This window comes from Nannospalax galili, unplaced genomic scaffold (genome assembly GCF_000622305.1).
Source record: "Nannospalax galili isolate Female #2095 unplaced genomic scaffold, S.galili_v1.0 scaffold17, whole genome shotgun sequence".
Taxonomy (NCBI): Eukaryota; Metazoa; Chordata; class Mammalia; order Rodentia; family Spalacidae; genus Nannospalax; species Nannospalax galili.
Genome location: NW_008342276.1, coordinates 1299396 through 1314284, shown reverse-complemented (window position 1 = coordinate 1314284; position 14889 = coordinate 1299396). Strand labels below are relative to the sequence as shown.

The 14889-nt window shown below is 40.9% G+C and overlaps 1 long non-coding RNA gene across 1 annotated transcript in view; it reads left to right on the top strand.

The window, feature by feature from the left end:
• LOC108491082 overlaps nt 1–14889 on the top strand; it is a 109675-nt gene that overhangs the window by 35909 nt on the left and 58877 nt on the right. The window contains exon 2 of the long non-coding RNA XR_001872554.2: nt 13025–13123. This is a non-coding gene — a long non-coding RNA (uncharacterized LOC108491082). The remainder of the gene's footprint in view (nt 1–13024; nt 13124–14889) is intronic.

Genomic DNA, 14889 nt, shown 5'->3' with positions numbered 1-14889 from the left:
TTTTTTTTTTTTTTTTTTTTTTTTTTTTTTTGACTCTTTCTCATTTGAAAGATAGTTTTGTTGATTATAGACCAAGGCCGACAGTCTTTCTTTCAGTACTTTAAAGATACAACTTCAATGTCTTCAGGATTGCCTTGTTTCTGATAAGTCAGTTATTCTTCATTTTCTTTATATAATTTGATGCTTTTATGTTTTTTTTTCCTCTGTCATTTGTGTTCACGGACTCAATTATCACTTACTTGATGTGATTTTCTTTGTTTCTTTTGCTTGGAGGTCATGCAGCTTCATGGATATGCACCTTGATGATTTTCACCCTCAAATTTAGAAAAATTCCATCAACATTTCTTCAGCTAGTTCTTCAGTCGCCTGTTTGTGCAACTCCAGTTGCTAAGCACCGGTTCACATCACATCGCCCTGTGCTTCACGCAGAGTCTGCTTCTTCCTGTCGTCCCTTTTTCTTCTCCTCTCCTGTTTCCTGAAGTTCTGTCATGGTGTTTGACATCCACCATTTCTTCTGTGTCTAGCTTGTTGCTAGTCCTAACCATAAGTACTTTCCATCTATAACATCGCTTTTTAAATTTCAGTGTTTGACTTGTAGCTTATTAGGCTGATCACACTTAGATTTTTCTTTACTTTCTGAAACATAAGAGGTATGTTTACAATACTGGCCTGCATTTTTATTTGGTCATTCCATGACGTGTGTCATTTCTGGTTAGCTTTCTAATGACTGCCGTTTCCCCTTAGGGATTACACTTTCTTGTTTCTTTGCCTGCCTGGTAGTTTTGGTTTGATGTATATTTTGTAAATTTAGTACTGTTTTTATTTTTATTCTTTCTTTTTGGTGTGTGTGTGTGTGTGTGTGTGTGTGTGTAGAAGCCAGACATTGATGTCTGGTGCCTTCCTTAATTGCTTTCCACTTTATTTTGGGGACAAGGACTCTCACTGATCAGGGAGCTCACAGAACTGGTAGGCTAGGATTATGGGAGTATGCTGCCATGTCTGGCTTTCCAATTCATGTCTGTGTGGTAAGCACTTTATGGACTGAGCTATCTCTTCACCTGACTTAAAAATTCTTTTAAGTAATTTTGCTTTTACTCCCCTATGGACCCTTGTACTTGCTGATGAGTTTGTGAAGGGGAACCGAGAACAGCCTTCACTCCAGTCTTGGCAGGCTGTCTCTTTAAGGCCCTGTTCTTTTGAGGGTTCCACTCCATGCTCGAGGGTTCCACTCCATGCTCTGTGTATTCTGACTGTTTGGAACAGTAATTCCTCATCCCGAATTTTCCCTGGAGACTCTTCTGCAAGCCCTTTCCAGTGATTTCTTCTTTGACCTTTATAGTGTTCTCACATGCATATAATAATTCATAGTTAGCATAGGATTCCAGGGGAGCCTTCTGGAAGCACAAAGATTTTTTTTTTTTTTTCTGTCCACTTCACCAATTATATCTACCTTGAACTCTAAAAGCAAAGCCCTATCTCTTCAACTCAAGGAGATAGCTAAGTTTTACTTGAGACCCTGCTTCCTGTTCTGTGGTCTGGAAACACTCTTGACTTACTAAGTTGGGTCACTTGTTTATTTCTCTTTTCTCAAAATTGATTATTCTACTGTGCCAGTTGTCCAATTTCTGAAAGCTGTTGTTTCATGATATTTTGCCCAGTTTTTTAATTGTTTGCGATGAGAGGTTAAATCTGGTCCTTGTTACTCTCTTTTGCCTGGGAGCAGAACTTTTGAGGGTTGCTTATTCCAAGCCTGCCTTTTCTCAAGGTTCTGGCCCCGAATTCTGCCTCTGATGCCACTTCTGGCCCTTCCAGGACCTGCCACCCCTCTCCATCCTCTCCATATGTTTGAATTTGGATTTTCTGCTTCAGTTCTGATTTGCCTCACCTTCTAGATCCTTTATTTCTGAGCATCTCAGCTGAGGGGTTCACACACATGTTAAGGATACTTGACCTTCCTCTGACTTGGCAACCTGGTTCCTTTGTTGTGCTTGCAAATGAGATCATTATCTATTTAAAAATATCTTTAGTAATTTGATAAGTGAAAATGCAAATTCATTTTGATTTTTCTTTCTTTTACTACCAGTGAGGCTGATTTTTTTCTCCAACATGTCTTGTTTACATTTCTTCTTTCATGAGCAAGCACAATCCAATTTCAATTTTATATTGCTTTTCCTCTGTCTCAGAGGCTCTGTATTAAAGCTTTAGTTTCTACTGTAGTTTGGATAGATTTATAGGACAATTGGTCATGCCAAAATACCACTGTGTGTTTTTGCTAACAAATGTGGATCTCCTTCAAGCTGAGAAACTTTTCTGCCCTCAAGTATTCTTAGAGAGCTTTTCTTTTTCTTTTTACTTTAGTTCTAAATAGTCAATGATAGACAAAAAAGAGAGACATCTATTATTGATTTTTCTTCACATCATTTTACTGCTGAAGAGCAAGTATCAGGAGCAATGCCTAATCACTGAACTCAATTTCCTTTAATTAATTTTTGTTCTAAAAGTATATTGGCATCCAGGTCTAAATGAAAGGGAGACAAATATGTATCAGCAATGAATCCAACAAATTAAAAAGAGTGATAAATGAGGGATGTAGTATCAGAGCCTACTGGTTAGAACTGATAGATGAACTGGTGACAACTGGGAACTTGATTAGCTGTAGACTCTCAACTGACCTAAATCGTCCCTGAGAGTTTATTGAATGTATACTTGTACATCATTACTAAAAGCTTCCCTTCATTGTATTATTCACAAACATGGTCATCATCAGAATAACTAATATTAATTTATAGTCATGTGAGGGTTGCTCACTATATTTTTGTTACATGATGCTTTGAATGCCTAGAAAATTCTGTTCATGTCTATGGCCACACCATCCTGAACCCACTTGAGCTCCTCTGAGGATTCTGATCATATTTACAACACACAATACAACTCTCAGGAGACCACATTTTTTCCTCCCAAGGTTTTTGTAATTTGAAACTATGTCCTGAGATGACAGTTGAATAAACACTATCTTTCTGGGTTATATGCTAGCCTTATATCCATGTTAAGATTTAGTGATTTGCAGTTTTTCTGGTCTACACAAATGATCATGGTTCTCCAGTGATGACTTATTTTCATATGCAATTCAATTGATGTTTTTTGGGGAGGGTGAGTGGGAGAACAAGATATCAACACCTAACTTCCCTTTCTTGCTTTTCCAACGTGAGTGTCAGATCCAGTGGAGGAGATCAGTGGATTACATCAACTCTCTTATTTATAAACTGGACTAGATGACATTCATTCCTTGGTCAAGCCAAGTTTGCTAATACTTCAACCCTGTGCAGACATACTTTTCATCCTTTGCACCGTCTGTCTCCACCCAGTGTGGGAAAAGTGCAGATGGAAACCCCTTACATAAGGAAGAGAGGAAGCAGAAAGGATTTGAGAAAAGCATATTCCATTTATTTTTCTAAATTCACCAAACAGGTCATCTGCTCTCCCCATAACATGAGAAGAGAGAACTGGAGAGAGCTGAATCTTTACACGTGGTCACTTCAAGAGTGGAGAGTGCTTCCACTAGTGATGTGTCCATGGTGATCTTGAGAGTTTGTCTGTGGACCAAAGTCAAACCACCCAAGAGTTTTGCCTGCCCTTTTGTTTTGGAAACAGTGAGACTGGTATTTATTGGAACAGTGGAAGGCCTGCATCCTAGTCTCAAAGCTACTTGGCAGTCACACAAGCTATCCAGCCTCGGTTTCCTTTTCTGCAAAATAGGGATAACACTACCAGCCATCTTACCTGACTGACGAGAACATTCAGTAAGATAATACACAGGAAAGCCTCTCATAAAACCACAAATTATTTTTCAATGTGTTTCTAGTTTTTAAATGACAAAAATCTGTTTGCAGAATATATAGCAAATTACTAATGTCAGCTCCCCTGTGTGAATATTGTTTATGTCCCGCTACTGGTCAAGGGTTGGACAGGTGTCCTCTCTATATTCTCTAAACATATTTTCTTTTTAAGGTCCTTTTTTCCATTTCCCCAGATCATTCTCTGTAATAATTATAACAATTGCAAGTGATTTTTTTAAATGTTTACATTTATTATTTGTGCTACAGTGCAGGAGTAGAGGTCGGAGGACAGATTGCAGGTGTTGGTTCTCCCTTTCCATCAGGATTCTTGAAGACTGAACTCAGGTCATGAGTCCTGACAGCAGGTGTCTTTACCAGCTGAGTCATCTCACCAACCCCTGCAAGTGATCTGGATTCTCCTGTTCTACTGGAGAGGAGTATTATGTCCCCCTCAACTTAATGTAAATTTTCTACCTCAACTTCTACAAAACTCTGGAAGAGTTTGCTACTTTTTTTTCTTGGAAAAAGAAGTCATAAGAACCTAGATGACTTCACAGGAGAAGAGTCAGAATCTTAAGTCTTCCCATCTTTAAGGCTCCCATGGAGGGCACGTGCTGGGACAGGCTATAGCCTGGACAGGGTACAAGACATGGACTCATGGAACCTCAGGCTGCTGGGACAGTTCAGTTCTGGGGGTCAAAATAAAGTGAAGGCGCTCTTTCTCTTCCCTGAGTAGCTGGTACTTTCATTGCTATTAATATTTATTTTGATTTTCATTGCCATTGCTATTTATTTTGAGAGAGGGTTTCACTCTGTATTCCAGGCTGGTTTGAAATGGGCTGGGTAGCTTAGGCTATCCTAAAACTTGTGGTGGTCCTTCTGTCTGAACCTGGAAAGAACTGGGATTATAGGTACTAAGCTACCACATACAGCCTCCACATGACCCCAGTTAACTATGTAGCCCAGGGTGACCTCAGTCTCATGATTTACCTTTCTATGCCTCTGAGTCTGCTTACAGGCATGTGTTACCACATCCCCCAGGGTTCTGAAGTTTTCATGGGTGGTAATCCTGGATCTTGTCACTGCAAAAGCAGGAGGAAGCTGATGCTCTCCATGCCCAGCTGTCCTGTGCTTCCTCTGTAGCCTTCCTGTCTATCGTCAGACCAGTTTTCTTTCCTGGACCTGTCCCCGGGTACAGGGATGGGCAGGATGGACCCTTTGTTCTTCTCCACTGTGCTTGGAGGAATTAAATACAGTAGTTGCACTTGGTTCTGGCTTTGCCTCATTAAGAAGTCTCTATAGATTAATTCCCAAGAGATCGAATCTCGTTACTTTACTGTGGCAAAGTGAAATTAGTGTAAAGTAACAAGGAGCCAGATTAATGTGACCCCAGGAAATAATCCATAAAAAACTTATGAGGCCTTTAGCAGGCTGTAAATTGGGTTTCAGACAGGGTGAGGGGAGGGGAAGAATCATGTTAAAAACAATCGGTTTGTAATGAATAGGGATAATATTTTAGCACTTCGAAACAGAAGAAAACACCAAAGTAAATAACTCAGGGAACCCAATGGCAATATTTTCTAACATGTGTAAATAATTGAAATTGTGATTATAATCCTAACTGAATTTTTCTTGCTTTATAGCTGCTGGGAAGTGTAGTGTTCATTAAGCATCCCAGAATGCTAAATCAAAAGAACAAAGGGAAATTGGAAGGCAGAAGAAAGAGATGGAAAGAAAGAAATTGTGTCAGGCAGGATCAGTCGTCCAGCCTGCACCATGGGTGGGGGGCGGTGGGGGTGGTGGTCCCTGGCCATTAGTTGCAAAGCTGCTAGGTTGCCTGAATCATACGTCCATTTCCAGGTCAGGGCAGTTGTAGCAGAGCCTGAAAAAGCAAATAAGCAAATAATTAGGTCCGAGTAATGCTTTTCTGGGATAAATAAGCTTAACTTCTGAAAGCAGAAATGGCTTGGAGGCTAATATACTATTCAAACATATTTTTCTTAACAGTTCCAAGAATGGAGATGTGACAGGTACTTGGTAGGTGAACCCAGTAGTCCTGTGCTGTCACATTAAGAAAGGATGCCAGAGTAAACCTGGCTGTGTCATGTGTCCTGGGACCTTCATGCTGTGCACCTTATGCATCCTTTCATTTTTCTGGAACTTGTTCTTGCAATTCGACTGTGTGTTGCTTTTGGTGCTGATCTGCACAAGGACCATGTGGTGTCCAGCATCCTCAAGGACAGGAACAGATATTGCAAGAAGATCAGGAAACCAGGCCCATTTCAAGAAAGATACAGGTGGCCTTAGGGAAGGGTGTGTTGTGTGAACTCCTGGGGAGATTTGAACAAATACCTACTCACCCATACAGGGCACCAATGGCAGACCAAAAGAATGATTCCACCAAAGTCCAGCTTGGTGAATCAATGAGTTAATTGGACTTGTTTACAGCAATATAGGTGATGAATTAATTACAGGAGCTTGGGTGACCCCCAAACAGCTACATCATTGAAATGTCTTATCTCAGAGTAGATGACAACTTTCTCATAGTTTCATAAAAGGAGTTCCCCCTCTTCCCTCAGTCAGCCTTCTGCCATCTATATATATTCTAGTACCTCCTAAGACCATGCGCAGCTGGGGCAGAATTACCTAGCTGGGAGCAGGATGGAGGTCATGAGTAGCTTGCCTGTCTTATGAGGTCTTATTGACGCCACCCCCCATCTTTCTACAAGAGAACTTCAATAGGCCTGATCTTATTGAGAGTCAGCTGTCCTGATTAAGATTATAGTGATTATTATGCTAGGAGGAAAAGATTCCATAACAGGGAGACAGTCTGAAGTCTAGAATACAGTGAGGCTCAAAGGCAGAGGATAAAGAATTAGCCCTGTAGGCTGCCTGGTGCCAGGGTGAACTCTAACTAGGAGCTGTGATGCCATCTGTCAACTTTACAAGAGTCTGGGGCAGAGGGTGAGAATCAAGTTTCCTTTGTTTAAAGGCACTGAAAAGCTCGAGCCCATCTGCCAGGATGGCATGCCTGGGCAGTCTTTTTAGCTTAAGTGAGAATTTATATTTTCCCTAGATTAGTGTACCAACTCAGTGCAGTTTAACACAATCCAAATTTTTGAAAGATCTCAAGAAAATACCTCTAAAATTATCTGGTACATTAAATATGTGAAAATAGATAACATGATTTTGAAAAAAATAAGAGTAATAAGGAGTACTTATGGTGTAAATTACCAGAACATGTTATGGAAGAAGTAAAGTGATGTAGTATTTGGACAGCTAGACAGAAAAATAGATCAGCATGGAAAAATCAGATCCAGCCATAGTATATATGAAAGCTTAATACATTACAAAGCTGAAAACCTTAATGACAAAAAGAACAAATTTATTACTAGACCATCAGGGAAAATTGATTGTCATTTAGGAAAAAAGAAATTATTGAAATTTACAGCACTTTTCATATAGCTAAGCTTCTAGGAGGTGTGTATGTAAGCACGTGTGTTCATGTGCCAGTACGCATGCATATGTGTGTGCTTGTGTGTATATGTGTGCATGTGTGTGTACATGTGCATATGTGTGTGCTTGTATGTATGTGTGTGTGCTTGTGTGTACATGTGTGTGCATGTGTGTATGTGTATGCTTGTGTGTGCATGTGTGGTGCTTGTGTATATGTTATATCCTGAAACATACAACTTTGTTATAACAGCCTTAGAAATTTTGCGCTCTACATTTACACATGCATATGATTTTAGCTTTTTATAGTTTAAATTAATTTCAATTAACAAAATACATTTACTGTTTACAACATAATGCTTGTATGTAGATTTGTATCATGCACATTAACTCACATACTTATTTTTCTGTGTTGAGAGCACTTTACAATCACCCTCTTGGTTCTCAGTGTGTGAAATTCATTGTTACTGTTGTTGCCATGCTGGACAATGACTCTCTTGAACTGATTTATCTTGTAGAACTGAACTTTTGTGTCCTGAATTCTAACAGATTTTAATGACTGATTTGGAAAACCAAGTGCCGAAGGTGGCTGATTTGAGGAAGCATGAATGGCATTATGCCTTCACAGGGACTAAATATTTCATGAAGCAGCAACTAAAACAGGAAGGTCAACAGATTACCAGAGAATGAAATGGGCGCATTTGATATGTATAAAATATGGAGGGAGGTGGGATATGGTAGGTAATCTGGCTCTTAGCCTTCATCAGAACACGCTCTCATGTATTTAGGGTGAAAATACTCCAAGAGCAGAGTAGACGGGAGGCATTTGTGGGCTAGTCTCAGAAATCATGTACCATCACTTCTGATGTTCTTGATCGGTCAGTTACTCACAAAGACCTGACCAGGTTTCAAGGGAGGGAGAGTGGATATCTTCTTTATGGGAAATTGGCAAGGTTTTTAGGAAAGCATGTGAAGTGGAAGATGCTGTCCCTGTCCTGATTAAACAGGCTGCTATGGTGGGGTCTGGGGCATCCTGGCCCTCCTTGTCTGGGAGCTGTTTGTTCTCTGCTTCCCAGGTTGCTTGCCCTGGTATTTCATATTTGCACCTCTCTGATCTCACACATGATACCCTCACCTTCACAAATTTCTTTTAAAAAATATTTTATTTATATTTTTAGTTTATGTGTATGTGTATTGCCTGTATGTAGGTAAGTGCACCCATGTCTTGCAATGCCTACGGAGGACAGAAGAGACTGTCAGATCCCCTGGGACTGGAGGTACAGACAGTTGTTAGCTGCCAAGTGGGTGCTGGGATTTGGACCTGGGTCTTTCTTCTGCAAGAACAGTGTTCTTATCTGCTGAGCCATCTCTCCAGCCCCATTTTTTATTGATTATTTCATTTTATGTGTATGAGTGTATTGCCTGCATGTATGTAAATGCACCTGTATGTAATGCCCACAAAGGTCAGAAGAGGGCATTGGATCCCCTGGAACTGGAGTTGCAGATGCTTGTTAGCTGCCATGTGAGTGCTGGGAATTGAACCCGCATCCTCTCCAAGAGCAGTCAGTGTTCTTAACCGCTGAACCATCTCTCCAGCCCAGGGGAAAACATTGATGGTAGTATTATTTTGTGAGGTGTTTTGGGGAAGAATACTGAATGTGATTTCCACCAGGGTAAAAGTGATTGTGGACTGAGGCAAATGATAGAAAGACTAGAATGTAAACCATAAAGAACATTGGGCTGTTGATAGTTTTAAGTATCAATAAATGTGAGGAATTGTAAAGTACTTGTGAATGTGCTACAGAGTCACATATGCATTTTCTAGAGCTTTCTAGATGTGGAACGGCTACAAGAATTTTGAAGTCTCTCCACATTGTTTTGGGGTTTCAAGACCAGTCTCACTCCACAAAACCTAGATCAGAGTCATGTTGACTTTGTGGACTGGGAATCCTGTATTGGAAATTTTGTAACTTTCGCTTTGAGAAATTCCTCTTGTTCTCTGTACCAGGACTCTACTTCCCTGCCTCCCCTCACTTTTCCCAGCCAGCCAACTACAACTTTGCTATGTTCTGGGATAATGTCGAACATAAAATAGCAAGCTTACTGAGCCTGCACAAGCTCTAGTGACTTCCAATTTCAACCCTGTATCATGAATCAACTATTCCATGTCATCTCAAGTAAAATGGAAAGGAGGTAGAAAAATTTATGGAAAGTAAGAAGGCTCATCCTCGCATCACCATAGCAACTGCATCCTCTAACAAGTAGCTGCTTTCTTATCAGAAATGAATTTGTAAAATGTAACCTTTTGCCCCTCAGTGGGATTCTGATGACTTCATACAAGCTATTTCATGGGCTGTGATACCCACAGGCTAATTAACTTTTGAAGAAGCCATTTAGATCAAGGCCTGGATATTTTTGGTACCAAAGATAGTACTCTCCATGTCCTACTATGAATAATATTGTTGATACAGGAAATAGAGAGATGGTATAGGTTTTCAACTGCATTTGTCCATTAAAAAATAAATTTAAATAAGAAGACCACAGTCTTATATAATGAAAGAAGAGGGTAGGCATGGCTAGGTAGAACATGCTAAGCACATTGTCTTGAGCGACAGCAGCTGCACATACAGGTGGTCCACACAGACTTGCCAAATGACAAAATGAAGGGAAAAAGGAACAACTTAGGATGAGTTAAAAAATGAAGCTAGAAAACATAATATAATTGATGGCTTTGTACTGAGACATTGTTATACCAAGTCATAAAGTACTCACTGTCATGGCAATGCAAGTTTTCCTAGACACCACGGTGTTTCTTACCAGTTCATTGGCATTTTGGGGAAAGGGCCAGTTGGAAATGCTTTGCTTGGGTTCACTGCATTGGATAGAACAATGATTCTAAAAGGACCACAACTTGTGTTTGTGACTTGATATCTGATGGTTTATCTTTTTGGTGTCATGATATCTGAAGGACATTGCAGAGTTTGCGTCTTTTGCACCTGATGCCAGCTCAGGTAGGCTTAGCAAATACATTTTGGAATAAAGTGAGGAAGCTGTTAAGATTGTGTTTCAAGTCATTCTCCACAGAGGTTGGGGAAATGCAATTGCAAGAATAATAAATGTAATGAAGAAAAGTCCTTACTGAGTGCTTTCCCAAGGCACTTGGGACACTTTGAAGATATTAATTAATGCTCGTTAAGGTCCTATGGGATAGGACGGGGGCAAGGATTATTAACTTGTTTTATAGGGGAAATGAAGCAAGAGAGCTTTAATAAACTCCCTGTATCAAGCAGTAATTACGGAAGAGAATAAAGTGTCAAATCACAAACCCCCTTTTCTCAGGGCTTTGCTTAGGAAAGCACAAGCCAGACTGCCCCTGAATTGCAGCCTTGAGTAAGTTTCAGCAAGCTGTGGCCTTACCGCTCCTACTTTCCTGTCTTGGCTCTCAGAGCAGGTGTTTGAAGGCATTTTTATACTGTTCAGCCAAGTCTTCTGCTTCCCTCCCTCTCAAGAGATGAAATTACCTCCTCTTTCACAGTGATCCTTGAAGCCATATACGGTGAACTCTCAACCTCCTTTGCTCTGATTCAAAATTTATTTTTATCTTCACCCGTGTTCAGCTCCTTGTACTTGTTTTAGAATCTTATCGTCTTTTAAAGTTTAGTCTGTCTACCCATCTTTGGGATTGCATGCCTTACAATCCTCTGGCAGAGGAGAGGGGACTTTCCACCCCGTGCCACCCCCATCGCTCATATCTTCAATCTCTCCTTCTTACTTAGCTCTTTCCCATCAGGCTAAACTTGGGCTCGAAACTCTCCTTCCCTAAAAATACTTTTTTTGGCCTGCCTTTTCTTTTATGCAACATCCCTATCTCTTCCTGTGATTGTCAAATCTCTGGAAAGAGCAGCCTGTGTCTTGTTCCTTCAGGTTTTTTTTCAGAGATCATCTTGGCTGAGAAGCAGCTGAAGGTTGGACCCAGGCTGCCTGTGTTCAATCCCAAGTCTAGTAAGACTGACCCTGTCAGTAGCCTGCTGTGCTCACAAGTAAAGCACAAAGCCATTGCTGGTGCTCCACTGCCTTTTCATGGTGGGTTTATGTCATTCTGACAGTGCGACCTCTCTACTTGAGGGGATGCCTCATCCGTTGTATTTTCAAATTTCAGTGCACGTCTGAGTTCATGACTTATCTTTCCCATGGAACTCAGTTGAGTTTGCACATCATTAAGGAGAATGGCTCACAATTTGGAAATTAGATTTTTAAAAATTGTAACAGGAGGTGAGAAAACCAGAAAAAACCACCACTACGATGATAAAAATATGGCCTTACATAATAGACTGGCTACCACGCATGGCTTTTCAGCCACTGTTTGTCAAATTCACCATGCCCACAGGATAGGATGATCACTTGGGCTGCTGGAGAAGCATTTTCTGTTAGACTCAAAGGAAAGATAAAGGCAGTAATCACTTCCCCAGTTACCCTGAGGTCCTACAGCATTTCCTACTTTTGGTTTAAAAAGTACTGATGGGGTAGATAGCAGAGGTCTCCATGTATCATAAAGACCCTCTGTTGTACAATAAGGGAGTCATTGTATTTGAGGGAAGAGAAGACTGGGCAAGAGGCAAGTAATAGCTGCGTGGGGGAGTTATTTGGGTAACAAAAAGGCACCGTTATATTAAAAATGGAATTCGATAGTTTTTGCAACAAGAGACTGTCAATTTAATTATTAAGTATAAGAGGGAAGGTGTCAATTGCTGCTTGTTTTGGTGGCTACCAGGCAAATGCTAGTTCCTCCAACAAACTTCAAGGGAACCCCCTCTAAACTAGGGACTGGGAGGGCAGCCCTGGTCAAGCAGATGATCTAGGACATGAGACAGTGAGTTAAGTAGACAGCTCATACGTGATCAATGTAATGACTCTGGTATTCCTGGAGCTGTGATGAACTGACGTAAAGTCCAAGGAACAAGGCAAACATCTGGGTGGAGGGAGCTTGCATGGAAGAATGTGGAGGAATGCAAGTAAAGAGACAGTTGGCGAAGCTTTTGGGAGACAAGTCAGAAGAAATGAGGATGTAAAATAAGTAGCTCAAGTTCTGATAAACAATTAAACAACGTTGGGGCTGGGGAGATGGCCCGTTTGGTAAAGCACTTGTCTTGTAAGCATGAAGGTTTGAATCGGAACCCCAGAACTCACACAAAGAAAGCTGAGCGTAGTGGCACATGCTTGTAATCCCATAGCTGGCGGGAGGTGGAGACAGTGGGATCCCTGGGGCTTGGTGAACAGCCAGCCTAGCCTACGTGGCAAGCGTCAAGACAACGAGAAATGTTTTCTCAAAAATAAAGTGGTCAACATCTGAGGAACAACACCCAAGGCTGTCCTCTGGCCTACACACACATACACACACATACACACACACACACACACACACACACACACACACACACACACACACACCTTTGCACATACAAACATCTATACAAACATGAATGCATGCACACACAAACAAAATCAAATGACATTGAAATATTACCAGTGGCCACAAAAATGAGAGTGAGAAAATACAAATAAAGAATTAAATGTCACAAATAAAGGAAGGGCATGGGAATGGGGAAATGTAATCCTGACTTACGAGCCTTGGGAAGATGACTGTGAACTGGGGTGTGTGTGGGTCTCAGTGACCTTGACATGAACACTACAGATTGGAGAGTCTAAAATGCTTTAAATGGTCTTTGCTGTTCCAGATCCCAGTCCGGATCTCAAACGTGGCATGTTCTTGTGTTCTGAACCCCACTCTGCAGCTGGATTTATTTTCATCTTTCTTCATTGTCCCCTACTGCAAGGTAATGGAGACCAACTGTAAGTCTGGCTTGGTTTGGCCTGCGGACGTACCTGTGGTCACAAGGACAGAGGCAATGCTCTAGGCTACGTTTGCTCTCTGGGCAGCTTGGTTCCCACCCTGCCCTTGTCTTTTTCTGGCAAATCTTATAGTTCTCACAATCTCAAGTGGCTCACCTTTGTAAAAGGAGTTTCTCAATGATATTGCAGTTTTATAAAGGAATAGGCAGTGTTTACGGAGAAACAAAGAACCACTTCACCAGTTTTACAGGCGGTGGAACAACTTCTATGATGCTTGGCAAATATTTTTAAACATGGCAGTGGAAATGAAAAAGAAATACAGCTTCTGAGATATTGTTTCTCTCCTGTTCCATTGTTGCATGTGCTGGGTTGGAACACAGACTTAGTAAAGCACAGGGAAAGTACCATCTGCCCATCTTTTGTTGTGTGCCATTTGTCTTTATGTATGATACACCACCATGGTTCAGTAGGGCAGAGGCAGGAAGCATTATTTTCCCTCCCCGCCCTTTTCATTTATTTATTATTTACTTATTTTTTATTTTTATTTTTTTATTGAGCTTTTAAAATTTCATACATTTCCCACTCAAATCCAGACCCCCTCCCCCATCCATGCTTTCCCCTATCCTCCCACAGAACCCTATGCACTCTGCCATACATGGTAAGTTCTATTCATTCAGGTGTTTATACCCAAATGTCCTTAAGTGTAAATGTGTCCACTGGAGTCTAGTCAGCCCATCAAGTGGTGGTATGTAAGGCATACTCTCCCTTACCCAGCAGCAATCAGTCTTAAATAGTTCTCAATCTAGTGCTGGCCTCCCACCTATTTCTCACCCCCCCCTTTTAAAAATGTTTTATTTATTATTTTTATTTTATGTGTATGAGTATATTGCCTGCATGTATGTAAGTGCACCCATGTCATGCAATGTTCGTGGAGGTCAGAAGAAAGCGTCAGATCCCTTGGAACTGGAGTTACAGACAGTTGCTAACTACCATGTGGGTGCTGGGAATCAAACCCGGGTTCTCTGCAAGAGCAGCCAGTGCTCTTAACTGCTGAGCCATCTCTCCAGCCTCCCCCTTGTTTTAGAGAAGGAAACTGAGGTCTGAAAAGATTAAATCACATGTAACAGATGACAGAATGGATTAGACAGCTGTATTTTGGTTTAGCCTATCTTATTCTAAAGCTTACATTTTTCCTCATGGCACCAACATGCATGGATGCACACAGGTTCCCATCTTTCTACCTTTACAAACATCTTACAATTTTTACTTATGTAAAATGTACCAAAGAAAAGTGCTCCTATACCATTGAGGGATTTTCTCTATTGAATATACTGTGAATCTGCTCCAAGATCAAGACGTAAAGCACCATCAGTCCCCTCAAAACTCCCTTCATGTTCCTACCTCAGCATGTCCACTTGGGAAACAACCACTGTCCTGAATTTAATCACTAGATCCCTTCTGCCTCTTTTCATACAGATGGAATCCTGTAGGCCCGTTTCTGAATGTTTCTATTCAGCATTATGTTTGTAAGAGTCATTTGTAATATTGTGTGTAATCAGATTGCTCATCACTGCATAGGTATGAGATTCATTCATGATATTGCAGGTTACCAGGATTGTTCATTCTTATCATTGTGTAGTATTCTAAGGTATGGAATTTATTCATAACATTGCTCATAGTTGGGGATTGCTCAGGCTCATTGCTGTGTAGTATTCTAGGGCAGGAGCTATCACTCATCCACACTTTGTTC